Source organism: Anas acuta, chromosome 5 (genome assembly GCF_963932015.1).
Source record: "Anas acuta chromosome 5, bAnaAcu1.1, whole genome shotgun sequence".
NCBI lineage: Eukaryota > Metazoa > Chordata > Aves > Anseriformes > Anatidae > Anas > Anas acuta.
The window spans coordinates 8984114-9005824 of record NC_088983.1 but is presented as its reverse complement, the minus strand read 5'-3'; the positions used below and the strand labels follow the sequence as shown (position 1 = coordinate 9005824).

The 21711-nt window shown below is 42.0% G+C and overlaps 1 protein-coding gene across 2 annotated transcripts in view; it reads right to left on the bottom strand.

The window, feature by feature from the left end:
- AHNAK2 (AHNAK nucleoprotein 2) overlaps nucleotides 1–21711 on the bottom strand; it is a 73111-nt gene that overhangs the window by 36335 nt on the left and 15065 nt on the right. Inside the window, exon 1 of one of the 2 annotated variants that reach the window (XM_068682565.1) lies at nucleotides 15923–16155. The exons of the other annotated variant lie outside the window; for it this stretch is intronic. The gene's annotated coding sequence lies outside the window, so the exon portion shown is untranslated. Of the gene's footprint in view, nucleotides 1–15922; nucleotides 16156–21711 lie in introns of those variants that run through there. 2 annotated transcript variants of the gene reach the window in all.

Here is a 21711-nt window from a genome sequence, read left to right as displayed (position 1 = left end):
TGCTCATGGCACCGCCCAGACAACTTGAGGGTCAGTGCTGTTTCTCCCTGACCAAATGTCCTGTCTCAGAAGTAAAAGTTTTTCATTATCTCTGTAGTTTTAGTCTAATGGTTGCCTGGAGGGTAGGTGTAATGTCCTGGTCCATGTCTCTGTGTTTGCTTGTTGTAGGCAGGAATTTTCCTCTCTCTCAGGTTTTACGTGACAGAAGGGGTTTTCAGTGTGTGTTTTACTTCCTGCATGAATTCTCACAGTGTTCTGGTGTGTAATTATTGTGATGCTAATATGACAATAGGAGCCTGTCTGATAATTATCAGTTAGAACCTTTCTCCAGGACTACAGTGCCTCTATTCTCACAGTGTCAATAAGGGAGGGGCATCACTTTTTAGCAGTCATTATTATTTACATCCCAGCTCCTGGGCTGAACAAAAATTGCTTATGACCCTTGTGAAAGGGGCAAGTGTGGTTTAGAGATTCATAGCCAAATAAAGAAATAAAGACTGGTTTAATCCATTGTGATCCTCAACAGTTTTATCTCCTGGGACTCTCAACAATTTTATCTCTTGGGATATACTGCTTTGACTTGCAACTGAGTCATTACTAGTGCTGTAAATACCCGTATGGCTACCCAGCTAAAATCTGCCAGGGTGTCACTGTCTGGATTTCAGGAAGGGTTTCAAGGACATGTTGCAAGTGAAATGCTCTCACTGGCTTACCCACTTCAGAAATCCTTGTAGGAACTACTCTGCAGGTATTTGGTTATCCAATATACTGATTAGGTATGTTGCAGCTTTTTTCCCTCTGAAATCAACTCCTCCACCTATATAACAAATTTACTCAGTGAAAGTGAATGCAAAGCTGCTGCCTTCTCGCAGGCGGCTCTCTTCTTACTGTCCTCCCTGCTAGATAGCTGTGAATTCAGCTCTTATCATGGCCTGCCTAGAAGCGGAGGCAGGTGGGTGCCTATTGCAGATAAGGCCCATAAAGCTCACACAAATTAACTTTCCCACATTCCTTCTCCTTGCTGATTCATCCCCCCAAGAATCCAAGCTTCTCCCGGAGCAGATTGCCTGCTCCATTGCCAAAGCACAGCCCTGGCCAGACTTAGAAATGATCAAACAAATATTTATCAAAAATCATCATTCCGTCTTGATTGGCAGCCCTGGAGACTGAATTTCTCTGGCTGCAGAGTAAGTATTGCTTGAGAAGTAGTGGCTGTAACCCCAAGCAGTCTCTTAAGGCAGCTCAGTGCTGACCCAGAGAGGTTTCAATGGGTAGCAATGTAAGCTGACTGTCCCCTTTGCTGCTACATTAAAGGAGGATGTTAATTTGTGGCGCTTTTGGTAGAGTTCATGTTTATCCCTTAAGAATAAGTCTGAGAAAGTCTACTAACACTATGTGAAAAGCCCAAAGCAACTGATACAGACTTTATATATATGCCACTTACCACTCCAAATCAGAAACAGATTTTTTCAACCCAAACCGCTCTTCAAAACAGTTTTTAAAAAAATCCTCACCATAATCAATGTGCAGAAAAAAAAATGCATTTATATTTATACATAGTTCAGGCTAAAGATTCTTATGGTCTAGGAAGACTTATTTCTCTTTACTCCACTGATAAAATTCAGTGCAAAATTAAGTGCCCAGATGTAGCAATATTAATGGAGTGATGTTACTGTGCATGTCTCTCTGGTATGCTGGGTATAGCCCCTCTCAAAACAGGAATGAAGAAAAAACCTCGTAGCTTTTCCACAACCTTTTATGGGGGGTTTAATATAAATAACTGCCCTTGGAAACAGGTTTTCAGTTTGAGAGAAAGTTCCCTGAGCAACTTGTTTGGTTGTAAATCACCACAGAAAAAAATATCTTTTAAGCTTTAAAATTCCTTAATGTATATGTAATACCAGAGATATGGGAAAAAGGTGACAGAAAATTCTTATGGGAAAATATTTTACATCAAAGATAAAGTTAGCAGTTCCTTCATTCTGTTAAGATAAAAATCTTTTCTGTCAATAAACAGTGATGGTAGCAAAATAGTATTTGGCACAGCTCAATTTCCCTTGTTTTTATGTAGTGCAAGAGAGTCCCTTTAAAAATTAAGGAGAATTTCTAGATGCAAACTGTGGGTTTACAAAAGCACAAAAGCTCATTTACAGATAAATTAATCCATTGATTTGATTTAATAAATTAATTAGTATAGTTCTGTTCGCATCAGTGTAGTTCAAGTCTGAAAAAAATCAACTACAGGCTGGGTTTTCAGCCCAAAGAGGTCAGATTTCAAAAGAATTAATCAGGTGACCTACCAAATTCTTTGTAAAAATGTTATCCCATTGTTTTGGTTCCTTGGTATTCAATTCTTTTTTGAAAGACTCTCCCTAGCAGAGGTGTACCCAAATCCTATCTTGCCCCGGTATATTCTAAGCTTCAGTTTGATAACTGTCCTCATTTACAAATCAAATTTGTGAACTTAATCTGTACTCTTTGAAATCAGAAATAATCAAATATATGAGGGTGAAAAACATCAGAATTGCAAGTGTGTCGAGTTATGGAAGGAGAAGCTGAAAATAACAAGCTTTCTTTGTATTTTATTGTTGAAGAAAAAAAAAAAAAAAAGTGAATCTTTCTGCATGAGTTTTAAATGATTCAGTGCTCACTTTCCTCCTCAGCACCATCTAGCCAACCAGTGAGATGCCCAAAAATAACAAATTAGTGTGCTTGCTTAATAGATTAGAGGAAAACACAATTTAGTTAAGGAAGTAGATTTCATTTTTATGTTTCATAGAGGTTAGTTAAAATGACAGGGAGAAAACATTTTTAAAAGACTCTTTGCTACAGTTCTGGATGTCTTTTTGATTAAAGACTCAAATAGTGAGAGAATAACTGTACTTCGGTTCATCCATGTAGTAACTGGTGAATTAATTGAGATGGGTGGAGTTGTTTGAAAGCAATAAGAAAACTATTTCTTGAGTTTATCACCCTTGCGTCTGATTCATAACAGTTGCAAACATTCAGAGACCTTCTGTAATAAGAAAATAATGATATCTTATGGAAATGAGTAATTGTTTCTTTATCATAATGGTCTACTTACGCATAGGTCAAATGTATTTTAATTGAGTTAAAACAGGATGTGTTCTTTTTGAAGGCACATGTTAATTTTTTATTTATTTATTGATGAATAGCTGTTCTAGATTCAGACTAATGTTATAAGGGAGATTAAATTACATTTTGAATGTAATTGAACCAGCAGCCTTGCACCAATACAAAGCTGGTATAAGGAAAAGGAAGACCCTAGGGCTTTGGTTACATTCTTTGAGATCTACTGCAATAGGTGGAGCTGATTCTTTTCTCAGTTAGATTCTTTGGAGTCATTTGCATCCGTGCAACAAGAGAACAATCCAGTGGCTTGTCCTCACTTTGCAGAATGCCAATGACCACCTCAATTTGCAGAGCTGTGGAGAGTTTGAGTACAAGATGTTAGAATGGGAGGCATCTGAAGATGACCCTCAGTTCATCACTAGGTTTTTCTGCAGTTTTTTCAAACCATACTTTAAATTCAATAGTGTTTTATTAATTATGCTCTCTTGCACTCTGCCTCATGCAATAGCCCCAGTGAGGACTCTGCTTTCTGTGAGCTGCAGTTGATCACATATGACAGAGAGGATGCTGCTCTCCCCCAGAAAGTTACATTTGTCATCCTCTTGCCATCACCATATACAGCTTACAGTCAGTGATGCCAGAAAAGGAGAACAATTCCTGCCTTGAAACCACAAAGTGGAATAATTTTCATTTTACTGTAAACATCAAAAGCTTCATCACTATCTTACTCCAGCATTTTTAAATGCTGCAGTACCTAAGTCCTCTGTAAACTGGGATGTCAATAACATTTTAGCAGTGAATGAAATATTTGCTTTATATTGTGCTGTTGGAGTTGGATTTGACAGCACTCTGTAACTGCAACTCTGAGTGCATTTTTTTTTTCATTACAAGTGCTCTGAACACCACTCAATCACCCTTCAAATACTCTTTTGACGTAAGTCTGTCCCTTTTTGACTAAGGGAGAAAAGGAAATAGCAAAGTGTTTTGGCTGATCTCTGAAGAAGACAAGCAGCCAGAGCACTCCTGTTTTGAAAGAAACAAAGTGCTTGGCATCTTTCAATGCACGGCACGATGCAACTGTGCATGGATGGGAGAAGGGCAAACACACCTCTTCTACACCAGGTAAATCTGCTACGGTAAGATGATCTCAGAAGGTTTTGAAAATACACCAGGGCATGCATCTCAAGAGCTCAGAACCCAGGACAAGCAATGAATGCTATGCCAAGCACAGTGAACAGGGCCAAGGTTAAAATTTCGTGTCTCCTGGGAGGTGTTCTGCTGCTGCTGGGTTCAGTTAGGGAAAAGAGCTCTTTCCTTTTTGGAACAGAGCTTGGGCAACACTTTGTGCTAGGTCTTGTTCTTGCTCCCTGGATTTGAAGGCCCATTCTCAGAGGGCCTGTGTATGTGCACATGCAAGGCACAGGTTGTTGCTGCAGGCTTACCCTCTGCAGCCGGAATCACTGGCCAAGTTAAAAACTTCTGGACTGGTATTAGCATTGTGTGTAGGTACAAGAGGACTCTGGGGGGTTTGTTACTCTTATCGCTTGGACACATGCGGATATTATTCATGAGTTAGTTACTCTGCAGACATCTGCAGCAGGGAAGGTCACAATCGCTTCTACAGCCACATGCCTGAAGAGAGGGGTCTGAAAAAGTATCCGAACAGTTTCTAAGGAAGTTTCAGCTCTCCTTGCTGAACAGTGCCAGCCCAGGGATACTGGAAAACACATTTTTCATGCATGTGTTTTGCATTAAATACAGCTGTCAGAAAAGAGGAGGGCTCATGTTCCTGAAAAGGTGCGGCAAAGAGAAGACAAATGGTTGGAATAAAGCCTTGACAAGAATGTGCCTGCTTTGCCTAGGCAATAATCACCACTCCTACAGACCCTTCGGGGCAACCTTTAAACAAGCTGGCTCGGGGACTAGTAGCTGTCTGGCTGTGGGATTTCAGTGACTGCTGTACAAACCCAGCCAACTCCCCAGCTCCTCCCCATCCCCATGCCGGCCGGATAGACACTGGCCCTGCACAAACTGCACCTTCCCCGTGCTGCATCGGCACATCTGGAGGGAGATTATCTTCAGCTGAGCCTGGCTCTCCCTGCCATGCTGCAGATAATGATTTCCAAGTGTGTTGGCAGCAAGCTGAAACCATCTCCCACGGTCTGATAATGCTTACCTCTAATCGTTTTGCTACAGTAAAATTACGGAGGTGAGAGCAGCAATGGCAAAGCGACTGTTTATTTGCTTGATGATAATTTTCCTCTTATTCAATAGATTTAGTTTTGGATTTTTTCCCCTGATCTAAATGCACATTCTGAAGGAGTGCAGCTGGATTTACACCAGTGCAATACCAGAATTGGGCTCGTGATCCTCAAATGTCAACAACAATTAACAGATTTTCTTATTTCACTGTAATATAAATAAAGCTTATATTCAGCAATAATGGTTTAACTAGGATGCAGTTGTGTGGCAGCAGTGTACCACATAAATTAAGCTAACTCTGGGTAATATCACAAAAAAATATGTGTTTATAGCTTCATGCCAGTTTCTGACTAATGCTTTTGTTTGTTGCTATAGCAAACCACACATGAATCTGATAGCCAAAAGCATGTTTATGACTAACCTTAGCTCTCTGGGGATTGAAAATATGGAATCAAAAAAAAAACCTCACAACACAATGTGAGTAGAACATGATAGGAAACACCTTTTTTGGCACAAGTTACTATGAACATTAAAAGTGAAGAACATCAAGAGTGGAAAACATTAGGAAATGGGAACTGTGGGAATAACTGGCTTTAACTCACAGCAAGTCAAATGCAGCTTTTATTTCACGTTGCAGAGTTATCTGTGCAGCACTAGAGTACATTGCAGAAAGACCTGGCTGGGTGTTAAGGGATGGATCTAAGCCTCTGAAGTCTGGACAAGCTTTGAGTCACACTGCAAAACATTCAGATCACTTTACTCAAAATCATTTTTACGCTTGCCTTGACACCTAAGACACTGGTATTCACGTAATTAATTTCTATTACGATTTATGCATCAGGAGTTTCCAAGAACCTGTCCCAAGACTGACACCTCATTAGGCTGTACAAACACACAGTGAAGAGCAATGCCATCCCAACGCACTTTTTGGCAAATGATTGGGGAGATCCAAAGGGAGAGGAGGGTGGATGGAGAGGGAGTGGGAAGCACAGACAGAGGCAATGGGACTGCACCACCCACCAAACCACAGGCTGAACCCAGGGGTCTTGCACCCCAGCTCACTTGTCTGATTCAGATTACCAAGATTGTTACCATGCAAAGAATAACTCCTATCTACCCTGTAGAGGAGGCAAAATCAATAGTTAATAGTTGATTCCTAATCTAAGATAGCATACAACAAAGCTACAAAGTATTATTCTTAATAACCTTCCTCTTTAATGGGTAAAAATAATAAAGGGGAATATTGCTGTATAGTGAATAGAGACAGAAACGATCAGTGTTTTCTATTGATGTGGATTACAGTAGCTCTAGACTGTATATTGCATATTTATTCACAGATTTTTCTGTGAGTAAAGACATAGTTATCATAATTCATGGCAAGTTCTTCCCAACACTCCGCAGAGAGTTGTGAGATCACATACAGCTTTGTGGGGAGGGTGGCCTGACCAAGCTGTGGAGTTCTGGCTGTTTGCAAGAGGGTGTTCATGAAAGCTGTCTGGACCTGTCAGTAGGGTAAACAAGATAGTATCATAAATGGAAGCCTGCAAAAAGATGTAGGACTCAGATGGTACCTGCTGGTCATTTAGTACCACGGGATCAAATCTTGAAGTACTCAGATTTCATTCTGTGCATACTCAAGCACAACATCCATGGGCCTCAATGAAACTGATACAGGGCATGCTGCATCTTGTTCATCGTGTAATTCAGGCTAATACAGTCCGAGATCAGCTTGGATCCCATCTCGTGGTATCCAGCTGAGTACACAGCGTTGCACACAGTAATCAAGCCTCCATCTTTGTTAGAATAAATACTTTTAGGAAAAAAAATGCAAGCATTTACAAAATGTTTGGCCATGAGTTCAATCTATGTATTCAGCAAGTAGCATGAGACATAAAAGTGTTGTACAAAGTGAAAACCAAGTCAAATAGGATTTCAGCTATAGCCTAAATATCACTCTTTTAGCTGAAAATGTACCTTAGAGAGAGAAAAAAAAAAAAAAAAAAAGGAAAAAAAAAAGTTGTCAGGCTTCCTGTGACCTTGGGAACCTGGAAACAGTTTTTGCTACTGGAAGCACCATATGGAGACTGTATCAAAACAGCTACCCCAATTCCTGTGCCTTACCCCAAAAACAAGTGCCTTTCCCAGGGAACAGTGTAGTAAATGAGGTAAGAGATGGTTAAGTATATGTGAAGGAGGCTGAAAACCCTACTCTCTGAATGACTTTCCCATCTGTAGTAACAAAGGCTCTGATTTCTAGTACCTATGGGTAGATCTTTACACAGGTGCAGTGCTCTGTAGTGAGCCCTTTAGGTCTCCAAGAGCACAGCTACCCCTCCTGCACATTTTGGGATGCCGATCACCAGACAGCATTGCCTGCTATACTGTGTGTGGATATGCCAGCTCAGGTCACGGTCACCAAGGAAGTCCCTGCACCTGCCCAGAGTGCTGTGTGAAAGCGGGTGAGCTCTCCCTGCCTCGCAGAAAGTGAGGTAGCAAAGCAAAAAAAGCAACTTGAACCAAGTCAGAAAGCAAGCTGGCAGCAGAGCCAGCAGTAAACACAACCCAGATGTCCTGGATTCCACCTCCTCCCTGCACCACGCTGCCTCTCTCAGCTCAATTTTGAAAGGAAATGTTTTACATTTACTCATCCCTCCTCTTCCTTTGTCAATAGAAATTAAAGCAGGCATCTGACTGCCTAAGTCTTGAATACTCTGATGGTTTCCAAGGCTTGCGGTGAAGTTAGCCAACATTTCTATTGAATCCAGCCCTAATGGACAACCAAAAGTGATTTCTCTGCCAGCTAGCCTATCAGTGCAAAACTCATCTAAGCACTTATTACTTTGATACAGATATGCATTGTATGTATATATATATTATATTATATATATATAGTATATATTTTGCAAAGAACCACTAACTGCAAAAATGCTATTGTTGCAACTCAGCCAGTGAATAGATGGATCTACCACTAAAAAAAAAAAAAAAAAAAAAAAAGCTGCATCATGATTTTTGTAAGTATAGGTTTAAAACAAGGCTCTGTACCTCTGCACTGTGTTGAAAGGTAGGAGGGTCTGACAGGATGATTCTTATATTGAACCCACTGAGGTCTGCCTAAGGACTGGTGGTTAATTTGTATTAATTTTCTGTAAATTATTTTTTTAACAGAGTTTCCCAGTATTTAATATTTGCTCACTGAACTATCTGTGGTGTCTGTGGAGGGCCACTTCCATGTATTTTCCAAAAGCAATGGAATCTCTTTTCAATGTAAATAAGTCATGTCCTGTCAGCAGAGCATCCTTACTGCTGTCAGCCCTATGTGAGTCCAGGTCTCTGAGCAGGTGAACTCACTCTTACTTGTTTGTTTTTTTTTCACCCTTAAGGTAAAAGCCACTCCATTTTCCTGCCTGTAATAAAACTTCTGCTGGGGGCTGTAGGTGTTGGGCTGCTTTTGCCATAACTCCACTGGTGGGGATGCTGGAGGAGCTGCACAGAAGTGGGGCATTATATGTTGTGTCCAATTCTCCTCCAAACACCCGAGGGGCATGACAGTGGGAAGAAAAATGTTAGCAGCTGCAGATTGCCTAAAATGCTAAACTTCTCTTTGCAGAACTCCCTCTTTTTTCCTGACTAGAAAAAAAATCTAAATTTTCACAGCAAGATTTTGCATTCGGGTCTGCACGCACAGGTCTCTGCCCCTCTGCAGGACAGCGGCAGGATTGCCCACACGTATGAAGATCACTGTGTTTACGCTCGGATGTATGGTGAGCTGCTGCTTCGAGCACTTTGCATGCACCCGCTTGCTGGATAACTGCGTCCACAGCTTTGCTCCAACCAGCAGGGATTTATTATGGCATAATTTCTGGGATCTTCTAGACAATGAGGCAAACCAAAACACAGCCCAAAAAAAGCCTGCCTTCCTTCTCTGTAAGGCCATTCTTCCACTATTTCCTCATTCCTGCCACCCCTGTTTCGCTCGACCAGCTTGACACAAAGCTTGCAAGTCCTCTGGGGCATGTCCTGGTGGGTAGCTATATATCACTTAACGTGGTGTGAGCCTTAACCTGCCGTCAGGCTGCAGCAACAACAAAAGATGGGAATAAATCTTGACAAACGAGGCTGGATTTGTGGCATTTTTGTGAAACAATAGCAAGTTTGTCAGATTTGGCTCTGCTTTCATCCCAGAGGTGTTTCCCTGCAAGACCCCTTTAGAGAAGTGTCAGTCCTTCTCCCTCCTCAAAGCTCCTGCAGCCAGGTTAAGGAACTGCTCCAGCTTGGCAATTCCCAGCTCCCTTCACCTCAGCGTGCAGGCCCTGGCTGGCCAAGGACGTATTTTCTACTGTGTCCAAGAGCCAAAACCTTATCACAGTCCATCTCTGTCTCCTCACAGGAATAGACCTAGCAGAGGAGTTAGCATGGTCTGCTTGTGCTGGGGTGACAGCCAGCTCCTGTTTTGGATTAGAGGATGATGGTTTTCCTTCCCTCCCCATCCCTTATCAGGCATTTAAAAGAGAAGGATTCATGGGAAGGACAAAACGCTCACTTTCATGGCTTTTTATACCTCTTCTCCAAAATTGTTGGGTTTCTTTCCCTTCCTTTTGCTTCTGTCCCTGCTCCGGAGTTGTCTTTGCCTCCATCCCTATAGCACAAAAGGTTTGCAGGCACCTTTAGGTGGTCGTGCTGGGGCACTAGTGGTGGGCTGTGTCTTTTTGCTGGGCTATCTTCTCTCATTGCTGCCAGGCAGAATGACCCTGCAGATGTCTGCCTGCAAAGGACCTCAAGGTGTGCCTGTCACAAGCTTCCTTCATTGGTGCTGTATGAATTTAAACATGTATTCAGAAAGAGCTCCAGAAACTGAGAGTAGAAAAAAAAAAAAAAAAAGTTGGTTTTGTTTTTTTTTGAGGGGGAAGCACAAGGGAGAGCTCCAGGGCAAGCGTGCTGTGGAAAGTTTGCTTGTGATCTCCTCACCACGAGACCCAGGGATGATCTGTTATCACATGGACCGAGCACCCTGTTTTCTTTCTAAGAAACAAGCTGGTGTATTTAGGAGATTACATTAATTCTCGGGGTAATTTGCAAGTGCTGTGTTTATTCTCTGGACTTTAAGGTTTATTTGGAAAGGGTAAGGCTTATATCTTTGTTGGCGAAGCATACTGTGTATACATTATAATTATGCAATTAATGCCTTAATCTCTGGGATGAACTTTCCTGGCATAATGCAGTACAGTTATACAAAGGCTTCTCTTTAATCTCCGAGGAAGGATATTTTTTAAAAGAAAAATATGATTTCTCCTGCTATCTCTACCCAACCCATTTCATTCACAGATTCCTGCTAGGCTGACTGAAGCAGCTGTTAAATCCACTGAGGACATAAAATCCAAATATAGATCTAAATAATGGTACCATTAATAAATGTGTTCCTTTCATAACAGGTCTGTGGGGGTTCTGCTTCCATCCAGCTCTGTAAATCACTGAAGTAACTGAAATGTCCCCCATAAATACTTTCAAAAGTCTGTTTTACACCACTCAGAGAGTCAATAATTTTCTAGTCCAACACTTGCCCCAAAAGCAGGGAGCAACAGCAAAGCCTATGAAAATATTGCCCTTCACTACCACTCCAGCAGTCTGTTCATAGGAAGCATGATGAGTAAGTTACCCTCACAACTGCATGCATTATTTACCTTTGTAGTCATCCATCACCACGAGTATAAAACCTACATGTAGTCATTCTCATGAGGAAATGCCCAGTTTGCCTCCTAAACGGGCTCTGACTAACTGGTTACTTTAATTAGGCACTGAGTTGTCTGAGCTGTGTGTTGCGCAAGTATTTTTTTCTCATAATCAAGCCCATTATGTGAAAAAGTCAACGTCAAGGAGTGCGAGAACACAGTTCATGTAAAAATCAATGCAACCTTTCACTAAAACATAAATCAGATCCACTTTGGCATATATGAAAATATTTGAGGAATGTTTAATGACATTTTTGCATTCTTGTACGTTTTCTCCTTTCAGCTGATTTTAGAAGCAGGAATAGGATAGGGAAAGCTCAGCTCACACCGGGAAATACCAGTGATCAAAACCACTAGCTTTCTCGTGATACTTTCACAACTCTCCAACTCATATACCTTCTGACAAGCACACAGACATTTCAAACAGTCAAAAAAAAACAACCTTTTGGATTCTTATCTGACCTGAGGGTGAGCTGTTAACCTCTTTGAGGTTCATCAAAAACTGTTTTCTAACTACTTTTCAAAATAAAAATGCCTAATACCACTTAGACCTTTTTCCCTTCAGATTATAATGTCATCAGTTAATGTAGTTCTTGCTATGTAGAAGAATTATTACCCCATTTTTCATCAAATTGTAGTTTTCACTCCTGCAAGCATGTCCTTTGAGCTTCTCATTCAAGCTGAAATTTCAATTGTTGAATTCACTCCTCCAAATAATTCTGCTAAAGGTTGATCTTTGGACTAAAATGAAAATGATGTGTCAGGGAAAAGAAAAATTCTTGTGTGTACTTATTTTGAATGACAAATTATGACTGACTGAGAATCAAAAGTCTGAGTGCTGGGGCAAACCACGCAGCAAGCAAGGGGAGAGGTGACCTGTGGAAAGCTGAATGGCATTAGTTTTCTAGGGCTGGAGTATGAGGATACTTAGGAAAAACAGGAATGATTGGGCTGGTAAAATGTGTGAGCATCCAGGACTCCCTGCATGGTGGAAGATTTTGTATCAATACTCATTTATAAGGCTAATTAGCTAGGACTTGTTGCAGAAATGGGAAGAAAGGCATGCAGTTTGCACCTTTGCTTTTTGGTGCTGGGAGGCTGAGCTGCAAACATAGCACTTGTCAAGGGGAGGGAGCTGAGAGGTCGCCGGGCAGGTAGAAAGGTATTTAAAATCAGATGGCTGTGAGGATAACAGCTGCTCCCCTGACTCTGCAAATATCAGACACAGTCCACTGCTATCAAAATCAAGTGGTGTTTGTTCTCTTAACTACAGAGCAGAAATAACATTTGCCCAGCAGTGAAGAACAGTTACTATGACTTTGGAGTCTCGAAAATTATCAGTGGGCTTGGAAATCATATAAACCTTATCTCCTTGTTTGTGTTTTTGAAAAACAGATAACTTTGCCCTCTGAAGGCTCTGCTATCTTTATTGGGCAGATGAAGTGGACAGGCTTGGTGCCTGCTCTTCTTCAGGCGCTTGCATTCCTGCTCCGTGGAATTCCACTGGGATTTGGGCTGTTCCCACAACCTGGGACTGGCTCCCTGCAGAGCTGCTGTCCCTGCGCCATGGGAGCAGATGGGGCCTCCAGTGGCCACCTTGGCTTATTACTTCTGTGCCACAAGAACCTTAAAGTATTGTAACTCGTTCCAGATTCTTAGGCCAAATTTCAATGGTGAACCTGTGGCCTCCCTTTCTCCAATAGCAAACTATAGGCCCATGCTCTGCAGTAAGGCAGTTGTTGCTTCCAGATATTTAGCTACCTACAGCCTCCGTACAGAATGTAAAAATGTTGATAAGAAGTATTCAGCATGTGAAAGGTCCTCTCCTAGCATGAAGTTTTGTTCCTCTCTATAAAAGAATGTATTCCAGCCTCAACCTTAAAATTCCAACCAAATTAGTGAACACATGGATTTAGCAATTTTCCCTAGCTGCAGGTCATCTGGAGATTCATTCTTGAAACAAGAGCTTTGTCCTGATCTCTGTCACCTGTGTACAGATAGCAGCCTCTTCCTGGCAGGGCCTGATCTTAGCTCTGAAGGGAGCTCGGGGCGCTGCTCCACCGCTTGGCGTTGGAGGGCATCGCCTGCTGGTTGATCACTAGTTGCAGCTAAGGGAAGCAGGAAGGGCAGCAGCTGTCAGGTGATGTTGTCAGGAAAAGTTTTTTAGTGTACAAGGGCTCAAGGATGTGGCAAAGTGCCTGCAAGTAAAAGCCTGCCTGCCCCTGCTTGGTCTCAGAGTGGCGGTGCGGAGGGGCTGGTGGGGAGATCTTTTGTATCTGGCTGGTCTGGATTGACTGAACCTGCAGCATGGAGCCCAGAAACAAGGCAAGATGGGCTTCCAGAGCTGGAAAGCTGATTTTTCTACTCCCTGATGCTGGGAACATTTTGGAATGTGACAATAGCTAGATGTAGAAAACAGATTACATCTTTTTCCTCGAATATTTGCCCAGAATATAGTAACTGTCACACCTCTATGATAAACTAGCTTATATTCTGATTATTCTCTTGATGTGAAGAATCATAGAACAAAACCTTATGTGTATCCCTTGATATCTCACACTTCTGTAGGATGAACTAGCTTCCCAGTAGAAAGCTGAAGGAAAATTAAAACCAACCCTCTGTGCAACTTGAGAGGTTCAGACCAAGGCAATGCACATTTCTGTGGTGTTACAACAGACACGATACCTTAGCATGATCCTGATGCCATACGTCCTACCCCTGCTACAACACTGGGAGCGATAAGGAAAGCCCTGGTGAAGTTCCCAGCCTTGCTCCTGGAGAAGGGTGCCTCCAGCCTGGCCTCCTCGCGCCGAGCTCGGGGTGCTGAACCCACTGAAGTCAGCAGGAGGTTAACTCGGATCAGAGCTATTCCCCTGACCATGTATTACAGGCAGTTGGATTTTGTTTCAGTGATGAGCTTCAAGTACAGCCAAAAGCGAACAGAGGCACGTTGACCTCATAGCTGCGAATGCAGACTGAGCGTCCAAGACAATTAAAAGCATAAAACACGCGCCATCTCCAAATCCCTGGCAGATCAGTGCTAGAAGTTACCACTGCCCTGTCTGCCTGAGAAGACTTTAACGCTCTCTGCATAGGAGGTTGGAAGGCAGCCATCCCCAATGAATTACTTACAAGCTTTGACTAGAGTCAGAGTTGGAGATTTACACAAGCCTCGTAATCTAATAGTAGAGTTTACTTTATGAGAGTGCCACACCAAAGATAGTAAAATGCAATTTTAGCTAACAAATCTACATGCTTCCACAGAAAAGCTCCAGCCATCACGGAACATGTCAGCACTGCTGAGGGCCTCACACAGATTTATAGTTTTCAGTTTATGGTTGAAGAGTTATTGTTAACTCCATTGTTATAGGCTTACTGTAATTAAAAGCTCCAGTCACACTTATCATTTTAACCATAACTAATAAAACCCAACGCATTCTGAGATGTGATGTGTTTTCCTGTGCTGCTAAACATCTGAAACCTCTTCATGCCGGACTTTCGACCTACGTTAGGATAGATTTTGGAAGTAAATTGTCATTATTTTCCTGTAATTTGCTTGGATCCACAAAATTCCTTTCAGTTTTGCTTTACTGTAGTAAAACACATAGCAAGGCAATGCTTAGAAGTTTTCCCTTGTGCGTGCAACAGGTGATCATAAGCAAAGTCCTGTACCTCCTTAAGAGCCACCTTTCAACTTTCTGTGTTTCTTGTTTCGTAACTTGCAAGTAAGAATGGTTATTTTTGTTGCAGAGGGATAGACCTTTGGTATTTTGTCATATGAATAACGCTTTTTCTATTTTCTCTCAAAACTTCAAGAACACATACTTTTTTGGGGGGGGTCTTTCTACAGGTGGCTACAGATACAAATCCTACCTCAGATCATCTGAACTCATATTTTTGGAAACTTATTAAGGTGTATGGATGAGGCAGAGAACCTAGACAGGTGGAGAGGAAGATGTTAGCTATTTCCCAGCATTTTGCCAACTAGTCTCAGCAGCCTTGCAGTGAAGACGTACAGGATCCCAATTCTACTGACAGGGTTATGGATATCTGTCATCTAATTCTTCAAGGTTGATCTTAGTCTCAGATACCACTAACATACAGAGCTCCTAATACAAAGTGAGTATATTATGATGATATGAATATATATATTGCAAATGGTATTTATCAAGATATAATATCCACGATATATTATATCCTCTTGAAGAAACACAGATACTATAAAAATCTGAATATAACCATGGGGAAAGCACACAGAAAACTCACATGCATCAGAAACCAACTTCACTTTGACAGTTTGCACCTTGCAACTCGTTGCAGCAATTGGGACTATAGCTCTTTGTACTACAAAGAGTTTCCCTATGTTTGAGATCATACGATGGGTTAAGTATACAGAGGGAGGAAGTCAGAAAAACAACGTGCGTGATCTGGAATAGAGATTACTGAATGGAGGGGTGTGTATAGGACGGAGAATCAACATGCCTCTGAAAGCTTCGGGAGGCATAGTGCCCAAATTTGAAACCCCTGCATTAAAAAAGCAGAGCAGAAACTCTGGGTGGGCGGCACGTATTCGTTCATCCCTGACCGTACGTATGCAAGAAAGAGGCAAAACTGCACGCCAGGTGGGATGCACCTCGGCTGAAGTTCTCACCAGGTTTTTCCCCAGTAGTAACGCTTAACCTGCTACATTTGCAGGTTTTTCTTATTAGGTAGAGCAGCAGGGAGCATTACAACTTTATTAGCAGAATGCCCAGCTTCTACATCAAAGGACACCAAGTGCACACGCCCACATCCCATTGCAATTTTTAAAGCCCATCTACTGCAAACTTGTGCAGTCTGCATCAAAGATAAAAAAGAAAGAAAGAGAGAGATTTGAAAAAAAAAATAATAAAAAGACTTACCAAAAATAACTGAAGTTCTCTAAAGTTGCCCTGAAGTTGAAATAGCCCAGAACACCAGTGCAGAGCCTGCCTTAAACTCTCTCTCTCTCTTTCCCACTCCCCCCTCTCTCTCCAGCAATTGGAAGGAGGGCTGTGCAGAAATTCAGCAAACAATTTTCCTTCTATGTCGACCGGGGCGTTCCTCCACGGGCAGAAAGGGGATGGCTAAGCCTGGGTGAGGCTTGTTGCTATCCCCAAGCCAAAGAGCGCTGTCGCAGATTACACAGCCCATGAAATCCAATCCCTTTCTCTACTCAGGCAACAGCTGTACAGCTTCAGCTGAGGCAGGAGCAGCGCATAGACCCTGGGCTTGTTCCCGATCGAGTTTTCCATGCTGGGGGAGGCAGAGGAACGGGGGTGCAGTGGTTTCTGCAGGCTCCGTGGCTTCTCCCTGCTCGGTGCCTACAGCCGCAGGCACGAGCGCATGCAGGGTGGAGGTACGGGGCAATTTCCTCATGACCGAAAGTATATGGGATGTGGGCGCCCGTGCAAAACAAACATCTCTTTTCCTGAAATTCATTCCCAGCCCTGCTTCAGGACATAAGCAGGCAATTAACAATATATGTATTAGTAAATCCTCAGGCAAGCATGCACACAGACAGGATGCAGTCTGTCACAACAGCGTGGTTCAAACGGGTTTCAAGGCTGCTCAGGTGGCCTCTTTAAGTTCATTTTTTTTGGTGTCACTTTTTGCCAACAGTTTGATTCTTTGCAAAAAAGCCTGAACTCTGCACTGACAGACCTTGCACCACGTTAAGCGCTGTGGTGGCTGGCAGCTTGGGGTGCTGATGTGCTTAGCACTGCCTTTGCAGCATGTCCTGATACCAAGACGAGGAGAAAGCTGCTTTTGGCTAAAACTCCCAGCCCCTCCTCTCACCTGTCACTATTTCTCCACCCCCTGCAAAGAAAAGAAATTCATAGTACAGCTGATTCTTCCCTCCCTGAGGAATTCCTCTGGCCCTCTGATCCCTCTTCCCTGACGCTTCCAAAAATCACAGCAAGAGATCTCAGTTGGGGCTTCCTTGTTTCACAAAAATGTTTGCCTGCTTGTTTGCATGCTGTCAGACAGGTGAGAGGTGAGCGAGGGTGCAAAACACAAACAGCACACAAGCAGCCCTGGGAGTGCCCTGCAATTGCTCCGGCTGCTTTGCCAATGCACCGGAGCAGAACATGAGCAGGTAAAATCCAGGCCAGCCAAAGGGACCCCTGTGTCCAAACAACAGCCTCCCTTCATGGCACCGCAGATGTGCTGGGGATTTCTCTGCTATGGGCTCTGAGTATGTTTCAGGGTCTCAAATTCTGTGGATGCCCTATATTAGGACCTAACTTCAGAACGGGAGCACCCTGTTTCTACAGCGGGCATGTGGAAATTTGGCAGTGAAATCTGAGGGCATGGCTCTGCTTCCATCCTGGGTGTGTGCGTAACGCAAGCACTTTGCAAAAGTGGGTCTAACAGAACCACAGCATTTGTATTAAAGCCAACTCTGGAATGAATTTTGTGCAAATAATGGACACTATTATATCTGATTATATATTAATTACATAAGTCACATATATAGTGTAATTAATAAATACTACATATAATTATACCTAATTAATATACACAATTTGTCTGCCTATGAATAGTGCCTTATAAAATGTGCATATCAATTACACAATTATATCATATACAAAGTATAATATGCAATATGCAATTGTATATAGTATATATAATCATGTATAATTAATACAAATATTATGTGAGGCACTGCCCAGTTCACCACCCATTACACAGTTTTTTCTCATGAGGGTGGCACCCACACCCATGACAGAGGACTGGAGGCCTCCTGAGCTGCAGTCGGCAGTAGGAAAGGCAGCAAACTGTGTCAGGTGAGGAATGGATCAAGGCGTCTCCAATGCTTAGATCATTTTTTGGCTTGCTCTGCAGCTATCCCCATTTCTATTCTCAGTCCTTGGGACTACACCGAGGTCCAGCCTTTCTGAACCATCTTTCAACATCATCCTGACAAACAGTATGTATTTTTAGAAACAGACGTGCAAAACAAGGAGCCCAGCCCAACACCACGGTTCCATGCAGAGACAGCCCGCTTGGATGCAGAAATCTGGCTGCCACCTCGAGAACCGGCGGTACAACCAGCAGCGCTCCAGCCAGGCACAGACCCTGTGTAATGGCAACAGTGTGCTCCGTCCTCAACCTATGCTTTATTTAAACCCTTTGTTGAATATATTGATGGGTGTTGCTTCGATCTTTCCAGAATTTTTTAAAGCCCGCATGAGACAAACCCATGGCTAAGTTGAGTGAAGCCAACTATTTTTTCCGTAAATGTGGAAGAAGTTATTATGTTCTTTTTTAAGGTATTGGGAAATCTACGTTCATTGTCCCTGGGTTTTTTCCAGTTTTAGCTCAGAACTGAATGCATAAGCCCTGACATCTGAGCAGTGCCACGCTGCTATAACTCTGCTGAGTGCAGCTGATATAGGGGAGATGTACACCCACATAACTCAAAGCCTAAAATCTTCCCTCTTGCCAATCAATAGAGGATCCATTTGGTAGAGTTCTGTGACTATCAAAGTACTTTAATGCTATTTGCCTGACATGAATGCACAATACTCACTTAATTTATCTTTAAAAAAATCAGTGGGATAGCACAATGTTTATCAAATCAATTACTTGTCTACTGAGCTATTAAAAAGACTACACCTAGATGGTTATTTCCAGTTCCCCAAATGATTCCAGGACAACAGAGCTGAATAATTCAGTGGGCATACTCCAGGTAACTCTTCTTGTTTCCTATTCTTGACAGACATCTAAATATTAAGAAACTATCTGAGTTTGGTGAGGCAATACTGAAAGTTCCTCTCAGCTCTATTGCCTTGCCAGACAGTGGAATTATATCTTGCATTTCTCTGTTTCACCTCTCCCACCCTTTCCCAGCTCCCTGCATTACAACTTTGTTTTCTTTCCTCAGTTCAGAGGTAAGGCTGAGAGTACACAATGGAATGACACAAACTTGCTGTTATTATTGTTATTGACATCCTGACCTCTGAATAGACTGGTATTAGGCCTGTGCATAAGGGTGTGTTGCTTTTGTAATTGAGAAAAAAAAAAAAAAAGAGGAAAAACAACTGGAATTTTATTCTGTTTTCTTTGGTGCAAAGAGAGGGAGATGAAGTGTTTGCTGAGACTGTAGTAAAGCATGCTCTGAAACAAAAATTCATGTTCTTTATTGTGGAGGATGTAAGGGTGACCATTTCTATTATTTTTCCTTTTTAACAATTATAAATATTTAGAGAGTTGGGGGAAAAGTCACAAACTTTCACCTGAAGATAAGACTGGGTCACAGAGATCAGTTACTGGAAGCGATTTCAGCCCAACTCAGAAATGACTTAAAAATTGTGGATCTCAGGCTTAAATAGAAATGGGCTGCCAGAAGGAAGAAGCATTGAAGAAGAAAAAAAAGAAGGGAAAACCAAGCTCAGTATGAATGGAAGGTATAGAGGAGCAGATGGAAGTGAATATCAGACCAACCATAGGAGGCATGAATAGCCGGCTGTGGAGGGATCTGGCCACCAACTCTCAGATCAAGCCCAGAGGAAGATAAATATCACATCAGTCACCAATTTGCTGACATCTCCTATGCTTTGTCTCCCACAACTCTACATTTTGCTAAGACAAAGAAATTTATATATTTTATAATCTTGTAGTTTGAACTAAAAAGGAATGTTAGCCAGCCACACAGACTTCCTCTGAATTTCTTCTTTTCTGTGATACATAAGCTATTAATTTGATTGATTTGCTTCAACACTTCTTTGCATAAAACTCATCCAGCTGCAGGTGGGCATATAACCTCAAAAACTGAAAGACAGCCAGGTATGGAAATGAAGTTTCATCACTGCCTCTTTTAAGAAGCCTTAGAGCTGGACTCAAAGGCCTCATTCTGAAGCTGGTCAATTCAAACGAATTCGGCCTCCCCAAAAAAGTGAATGGGTGTCATTCACGTATCTTGTAACCTAACTGGATTCAGTCCTCCAAATAGGTTAGACCTGTGTTCTTTACACGCTTTTCATCTCAGAATTTGTTTAAAAGAGGCTTCAGAGTCTACCTGCTCTTGGTGGGCTCTACCAACACTACTTGCATGTTGCACTGACAACAAGCTGGAAACTTTACCATTTCTTGTAGCGATAGGTTTCTTCTTTGTAAAGATAAACAAATGTGAACTCCACAGTATCTAGTGAGGGAGAAGGAAAAGCCAAATTCGGGCTAAAAGCCAAAAAAAAAAAAAAAAAAAAAAAAAAGAAGAAGAAGAAGAATTGTGCATTTTCAGAAAGTCAAATGTACTCTTCTGGGATTCCTAAATACATATTTTTTCACTTTAGTGGTTAATATTCTTGCTTATTAGAAAAAAAAGAAAAAAAGCTAAATAAAAATGCTGATCTACAACCAGCATTAAAAAAAACAACAACAACTCACTAACAACAAAGAAAGCATTATTTAGAAATGAAACAAAATGAGACGTTTCCATGACCAATCCTTTCATGAACAGGAGGAGAAGAAAAAGGAAACCAATTCACTCTGGACTTCTTTTACTTTGTCCTGGGGCATATGCTCCATCTCCCTTTGTCCTCCAAATGAATTTCCACCAGCCCTGACAGTGCTGGCATTGACCTTGTGCAGCCAAAATAGCCTGGACAGAACGAACCAGAAAAAAGGAGCCAGGCACACCAAAGGCCAATGCAGCCATGGACCTGGGGGAAAACTGCTATAATTAGCAAGGCCTGTGCAGGAACTGAAGAAAACCATAGTCCTGGTGGACTTGCTGCCTTCCTGCCCACATCAGCTGCGTATTTGCTCATACGGAGCAGAGCAGAGCCGTTGCCTGCAGAGGTCCTCACCCAGCCTGGGCTGGTGGGTCACCCAACAGTCCATGTTCTCCTCTACAACAGGAGATCCATCTCCAGACTGCTTGCTGTAAAGGGTTTTAATTAAAGATTAATATTTACTCCGTATTCCCCCCAGCCATCTCATTCCTTCCTCTCCGTTGTGTTCAATTCCCCTCTCAACCAGGGTTCAGAGCTGGCTGACCCTGGACCTTTATTATTTTACTATTTTGAAACTTGCAGTATTGGCCAGAAGGCAGAACCAGGAGTGTCCCTGAAAAGTGAAAATTAGTGACAAACAGCTGACAACATGAGAACAAAAGCATATTTTCAAGCTGGACAGATAGGTGTTATTACCCACAAATAACCTGATTGCACCAGGTGGCAATGCTCAAGAATCTGAAAAAGGAATTATTTGAAATGAATTATTTCTTTTCCTGCAATGTCATTAGACTGCCTTAAGCCCTTTTCTTTTATCACCAGCTTAAATCGGTCATTTTTCTTCAGTTCAGAGACGGGGGGGAAGAGGGACTAAAACCTGCCAAACTGTAAATGCAACATTAACAAGTTCTGTATTTTCAATTGACAATGTACTGAGTCAGGTATTTCTGAAGGGAAACGTACTAAAAAAATCTTTGTGGGATATTTGATGTATTCAATCAAGACACTTTTTTCTCTCAGATTGGAAGTTACAAGGAAGTTGCACTGGTGTTTCTAGATCTGGTGTGAGAAGCAGACTGATAAAAATAAAGTGTAAACATTTCATGCGATAGTTCACATGCTATTGGAAAAGCAAAGTTTTCAGCTGTTGTAGCAAAACACAATTTGGTTGCTTCACTATGCTGTTTTTGGCTCCTTTCATTTTTACCAGG